The sequence below is a fragment of the Macaca nemestrina genome, chromosome 5 (assembly GCF_043159975.1).
Source record: "Macaca nemestrina isolate mMacNem1 chromosome 5, mMacNem.hap1, whole genome shotgun sequence".
Classification (NCBI taxonomy): Eukaryota; Metazoa; Chordata; class Mammalia; order Primates; family Cercopithecidae; genus Macaca; species Macaca nemestrina.
Window position 1 is genome coordinate 103,512,720 of NC_092129.1, and position 7,534 is coordinate 103,520,253.

Sequence of the window (7,534 nt, forward strand, 5' to 3'; positions counted from 1 at the left end):
CACAGAGGTTTAATAAGCTAGAGAATTTAGTCCTTATTTGCTCTCTAGAACCAGATTGTAAACACAATAGGGATGTCTGTGGCATTTGTCCCCAGTGTCTCTACCTGCAATTTCTATGTGCTTTCTCATCTGTTTGAGTCTATGAACTTTGTCAGCTCTGTTTTCATATCTTTCTGGTTTCTCGTTGTACCATTTGTGGGTGTTCTATATTTGAGTCATGTTGTTCCTTCCTAGCTTCTCTCATTTTCTTAATTTATTTCATTTTGAAATATTAGATTACAGCAGTCACTTTGTGATTTTCTCTCTCACTCTCTCTCTCTCCATATATGTGTATTTATATTTCTAGTATATGGTAATTGTCTCAGTATATGATTTGGACAATTTCCCCTTTTTGCTTGTATTTGCTTGGGGCTCCATCTTGATCCTTTTCTGTTTCTCATGGCAAAATGTGACGGGCTTTCCTGTACATTTAGGAGTTCCTTTGTAAGGAATGGGAGTGGGCCAGGAAAGCTTTCCCAACCTCACGGCTGTTGCCAAGCATTAAAACATACAGCCTTTCTTGGGAGCCATCTCCAATTCCCTGCTTCATCCCCATAGTGTGCCCCTCCTGGCCCCTTAGATTCTTTTCCCGGGGGTCTGCCTCCAGATGTAGCTTTGTTCTTGTGGAGAGTTTAGCTGAGGATTCTGAGGGCTTCAATTGCTCAGGTCACCCCCTTCCCTGCCCCACTTTGCCTCTTCCCGCAGCCCCTCATGGGACTGTTTCCACATATGCCCTAATGAGAGGCTGGGGAACCCTGGCAGGGAGTGCAGTGAGCCGGGATCCACTGGAAGTGGGATTCACCCTCCTGAGAGTGAGCCCCAGGGGGCTGCTCAGGGTCTCCCAGGTCACTACCCTCAGGGCTCTTCTGTGGCTTTCCTAACCCACCTGGCCTGCAGGATCAGGCTGCCAGGTTTTCCTGCTGATAGATGCTCTCCCTCACCCCTGGCCCCTTTCCTTCTCCCTCTCCTCTTTTTATGTTAGTTTTTGTACGAGATGATTTGGAGAGATACATAAACTACTCCAGGGAGCCCTCATCTTGCCCCTCTCTGAAGGCCCTCCTTCCCCTCTAGGTCAAAACCATTCCTTCTTTGGGTTCCAGGGTTTCAGATCACAATTCTCTTTGGACCTGTACTTCTTTGATTACTCCTAATACATTTTTATGGTTCCCTCCCCTGATCTACCCTTGGTATGTGGCCTGCAAGGACTGTATTCTCGATACTCTTCCCCACACTTTTTCTGGGTAAATCTGTACTGTACCCACAATTTTAAAATCTTTATCTCTTTGGTGAAGGTTACTCTGATTCATGTCCAATTCCTAGTTCTCTGCTAAACTTCAGACTTGTGTTCCAGGTTGCTTATTGGATATACAACAGGTGAATTAAATTTGGAAAATCCAAAACTGAACTTTGCAGCTTTGGCTTCCCACCAAAAATCATTTTACTCTAATTCAATTGCTAGAATCAATTTCTCAGAAATATGGTAGCTGTTCTAGGTTCTTCCCTAGCCTGACTCCTCTATTCTGGCAATCCCTAACTGCCTAAATTTACTATTATTATTATTATTATTATTCTGAATTTAAAAATCTTTTCTTATCCTTCTGTGTTCACAGTATCTATCAGATACTGTGATCTCAAGACTGAGCCATTGTGGTGTCCTTGACTCTTGGTCTTGACACTGTCTATTCCGGTCCTACATTCTTACCAGGGAATGAATTATTAACAACAAAAAAAATGAATTATATGAACTACCATATTCAAAGCTTTCCAATGGATCGCTATGGCGTAGGGAAGTGGTTTTCACACTAGTTTTGACTTGGCAGTAAAATGTTTTGAACTTTGGCCCAGTGTAGGTACACCTATTTATTTATTTATAGGAGAGAGAGATATATATATATGTAAAGTGATTATGATGTTAATAATGATGATAATAACAAACATTTATGGAGCTCTTTTTTTTTAAATCTCAAGGTCTGTAAGTGCATTTAGCCAAATATATTATTTTCTTATTTGTTGACAGCTATTCGTTTGTTTAATCATCACAGCACACATAAATTAATAGAAATAAAAAGGAATAGGAAGATAGTGAACCAAACAATATATTAGAATAATTTATTAAAATGGCTTATATTCAAAAGACAGGCAATAACAAATGCTGGCGAGGATGTGGAGAAAAAGGAACCCTTGTACACTATTGGTGGGAGTGTAAATTAGTGCAATCACTATGGAGAACAGTTTGGAGGTTCTTCAAAAAACTACAAATAGAACTACCATAAAACCCAGCAATCCCACTGCTGGGCATATACCCAAAAGAAAGGAAATCAGTATATCGAAGAAATATCCTCACTCCCATGTTTGTTGCAGCACTGTTCACAATAGCCAAGATTTTGAAGCAACCTAAGTATCCATCAACAGATGAATGGATAGGGAAAATATGGTACACAATGTGGTACTATTCAGCCATAGAAAAGAATGAGATCTGTCATTTGCAACAACTTGAATGGAACTGGAGATCATTATGTTAACTGAAATAAGCCAGGCACAGAAATTCAAACATTGCATGTTTTCACTTATCTGTGGGATCTAAAATTTGAAACAATTGTACCCATGGAGATAGAGTAGAAGAGTAGTTACCAGAGGCTGAGAAGGGTAGTGAGGGAGTGAGAGAGAGGTAGGGATGGTTAATGGGTACAAAAGTTAGAATGAAGACAATCTAGAATTTGATAGCAGAACAGTATGACTATAGTCAATAATAATTTAATCATACATTTAAAAATAACTAAAAGTATAATTGAATTGTTTGTAACATAAAGGATAAATGCTTGAGGGGATGGATACCCCATTTTCCATGATGTGATTATTATGCACTGCATGCCTGGATCAGAACATCTTATTTATTTCATAAATATATATACCTACTATGTACTCACAACAATTAAAAATGAAAAAAAGAATAAGAAATTTTTCATTTAGAAATGATACAAGAAATTGTCTACTCTCAAATTTTGGTAGGTTGCATTTATGTTCAGGGTACTTAGTTGTTAACTGTCATACTCTTAATGATGTTATCACGTTATAATGTTACTATAATTTACCAGCATCGTATGTATTTTACATATCTTTTATTTTATATGTTGTCCATCTCCCTCCACTAGAATCAAAACTCCATGAAGCCAGCATTTGACTGTTTCGTCCACAGCTCTTTCCCTGGCGTCTAGAGGAGTTCCAGATGAATAATAGGTGCTTCATAAATGTTTGTCAAATGAATGATTGAAGGGCTAATATGTTAATACACAAAATTCACTTAGAATGAGGATTGTCGTTAATGAGAGGATATATATTCTTTTCTTCTAATATTCCACTTGGCAATTTAAATGTTGGGGGTTCTAAGTTTTTGTCAGGTATGACTAGACTATTCTTTTTCTTGCTTTATGGTGTGGCTAAAGAGCTCATCATAGGTTAGAGTATCAGTTTGCCATATTCTTATTGTTTGATTTTTCTTGCTTATGAGTATGTCTACTCTATATTTTTAGAGCCACAGATACATTTTACAAAGATTAGATTGGTTTCTAAGACTAGACAATATAATCTTTAAACACACAAATATACATGGGAAGAAACACATGGCCTGCAATATGTGCTAATATACCAAAAGTGAACAAATGAGTGAGAATGCTGTCTGTGTTAGTCTATAAAGAACTACCTGAGATTGGGTAATTTATAAAGAGAAGAGGTTGAATTGGCTCACAGTTCCACAGGCTGTACAGGAAGCGTGGCTAAGAAGGCCTCAGAAAACTTACAATCTTGGTGGAAGGCAAAGGGGAAGCAGGCATGTCCTACATGGGTGGAACAGCAGGCAGAGAGCAAAGTGGGAGGTGCTACACACTTCTAAACAACCAGATCTCATGAGAACTCACTCGGTATCACAAGAATGGCAAGGGAGAAATCTGCCTCCATGATCCGGTCACCTCCCAGAAGGCCCCTCCTCCAACATTGGGGATTACAATTCAACATGAGATTTGTGCAGGGACGCAAATCCAAACCATATCACTGTCTTCAACAGTTCCATGCCTGTAACTTCTACCAGTTCTCCAACTTTTCCTATAGAATACTTCATATAACATATAATAATGATAACTTCCTTTTATATGATCCAAATGAGGGTATATTAATCCTTAAATATTATTAAATATTAATTGCTTTTTTATGTTAGCTAAAATAAGTGATAACTAAAAATATGAGTTCTGGTTCCACTTCCACTAATGGCCAAGTAGGTCTATCAGATCACCTATCCTGCAAATAATATCTACATATTTTGGGCAAAATGTAAAGCAGCTATCTAAAGGCTATGTAGAGTGAATAAAAGCAGAAAAATACTGAAAGAGGGGTTAGATTTGAAGAAAAGAAATGGTACTGGGTGAGCTTCACTTTTTAGAGTTTCTAGCCTGAGGGTGAGCCCCAGACTACTAACACATAGGCTTGAAATATGGACAGAAATGCACAGTCTTGCTGTTTGTGAGGAACCAGAGTTTAAGGTAATTGCAGTAGCTGGAAAGTGGGGGAATGCTAGAAAGGAGAGACAAAAGTATACATTTCCAAAATCTCTAGAAAACACCTTTCATGAGCAGGGCAGACTCCAAGCAACCCAGCTAAGGCTAAAAGCACTGTTTCCAAGTTTAGAGTTTGAATTCAGCCAAGTTAACGCCTGCTAAAACAAAAATTAATATTCCTTTGAGGAACATAACAGAATCTACATTCTCTACCATGTGTCATTTATAGTGTCCACGGTACCAGACAAAATTCCTAGGAATAATACAAATCCAAAGAAATAGAAAAAATAATATCATAATAAAGAGAAAAGGCAATCAATGGAGACTGATTCTGAGATGAAATTTAATGTACCTATTATAACTATACTCAAGGATGGAGAGGCTTATAATAACAAATCTCACAGAGACAGAAACTAAAAAAAAACAAATTCTAGAATAGAGAAATACAGTATCTAAAATAAAAAATTTGCTGAATGAATTTAGTAGCATATTATGAATGAAAAAAGAGTTAATGACCTTGGAAATTGATAAATAATATTAACCTGAAGGTCAGAGAAAAAAGATTGAAGAAATGAATACAGCTTTAGTGACCTGTGGGAAAAATCAAAAGGTGTATTTGTAGGTTATATATTTGTAATATATTTGTAAAATATGTAAGTATTTGTAATTGGCATCCTGGGGGAAAAGACAGAAATATTGGGGCCCACTCCAAATTTTTTTTTTCTTTTTCCCCTTTTCGTTTTTTTATTTCTTTATTTTTTTGCTTTAATACACTTTTATTTTATTTTATTTTTTTATTTTTATTTTTTATTATACTTTAAGTTCTAGGGTACATGTGCACAACATACAGGTTTGTTACCTATGTATACTTGTGCCATGTTGGTGTGCTGTACCCATCAACTCGTCAGCACCCATCAACTTGTCATTTATATCAGGTATAACTCCCAATGCCATCCTTCCCTTCCCCCTCCCCCCCATAATAGGCCCCAGTGTGTGATGTTCTCCTTCCAGAGTCCAAGTGATCTCATTGTTCAATTCTCACCTATGAGTGAGAACATGCGGTGTTTGGTTTTCTGTTCTTATGATAGTTTGCTGAGAATGATGGTTTCTAGCTGCATCCATGTCCCTACAAAGGACACAAACTCATCCTTTTTTATGGCTGCATAGTATTCCATGGTGCATATGTGCCACATTTTCTTAATCCAGTCTGTCACTGATGGACATTTGGGTTGATTCCAAGTCTTTGCTATTGTGAATAGTGTCGCAATAAACATACGTGTGCATGTGTCTTTATAGCAGCATGATTTATAATCCTTTGGGTATATACCCAGTAGTCGGATAGCTGGGTCATATGGTATTTCTAATTCTAGATCCTTGAGGAATTGCCATACTCTTTTCCACAATGGTTGAACCAGTTTACAATCCCACCAACAGTGTAAAAGTGTTCCTATTTCTCCACATCCTCTCCAGCACTTGTTATTTCCTGACTTTTTAATGATTGCCATTCTAACTGGTATCTCATTGTGGTTTTGATGGTATCTCATTGTGGTTTTGATTTGTATTTCTCTGATGGCCTGTGATGACGAGCATTTTTTCATGTACCTGTTGGCTGTATGCATGTCTTCTTTTGAGAAATGTCTATTCATATCCTTTGCCCACTTGTTGATGGGGTTGTTTGTTTTTTTCTCGTAAATTTGTTTGAGTTCTTTGTAGGTTCTGGATATTAACTCTTTGTCAGATGAGTAGATTGCAAAAATTTTCTCCCATTCTGTAGGTTGCCTGTTCACTCTGATGGTAGTTTCTTTTGCTGTGCAGAAGCTATTTAGTTCCATTAGATTCCATTCGTCAATTATGGCTTTTGTTGCCGTTGCTTTTGGTGTTTTAGACATGAAGTCCTTGCCCATGCCTATGTCCTGAATGGTATTACCTAGGTTTTCTTCTAGGGTCTTTATGGTTTTAGGTCTAACATTTAAGTCTCTAATCCATCTTGAATTAATCTTCGTATAAGGAGTAAGGAAAGGATCCAGTTTCAGCTTTCTACTTATGGCTAGCCAATTTTCCCAGCACCATTTATTAAATAGGGAATCCTTTCCCCATTTCTTGTTTTTGTCAGGTTTGTCAAAGATCAGATGGCTATAGATGTGTGGTATTATTTCTGAGGCCTCTGTTCTGTTCCATTGGTCTATATCTCTGTTTTGGTACCAGTACCATGCTGTTTTGGTTACTGTAGCCTTGTAGTACAGTTTGAAGTCAGGTAGTGTGATGCCTCCAGCTTTGTTCTTTTGACTTAGGATTGTCTTGGCAATGTGGGGTCTTTTTTGGTTCCATATGAACTTTAAAGCAGTTTTTTCCAATCCTGTGAAGAAACTCATTGGTAGCTTAATGGAGATGGCGTTGAATCTATAAATTACCTTGGGCAGTATGGCCATTTTCACGATATTGATTCTTCCTATCCGTGAGCATGGAATGTTCTTCCATTTGTTTGTGTCCTCTTTTATTTCACTGAGCAGTGGTTTGTAGTTCTTCTTGAAGAAGAAGTCCTTTACATCCCTTGTAAGTTGGATTCGTAGATGTTTTATTCTCTTTGAAGCAATTGTGAATGGAAGTTCATTCATGATTTGGCTCTCTGTTCGTCTGTTACTGGTGTGTAAGAATGCTTGTGATTTTTGCACATTGATTTTGTATCCTGAGACTTTGCTGAAGTTGCTTATCAGCTTAAGGAGATTTTGGACTGAAATGATGGGGTTTTCTAAATATACAATCATGTCATCTGCAAAGAGGGACAATTTGACTTCTTCTTTTCCTAACTGAATACCCTTGATTTCTTTCTCTTGCCTGATTGCCCTAGCCAGAACTTCCAACACTATGTTGAATAGGAGTGGTGAGAGAGGGCATCCCTGTCTTGTGCCAGTTTTCAAAGGGAATGCTTCCAGTTTTTTCCATTCAGT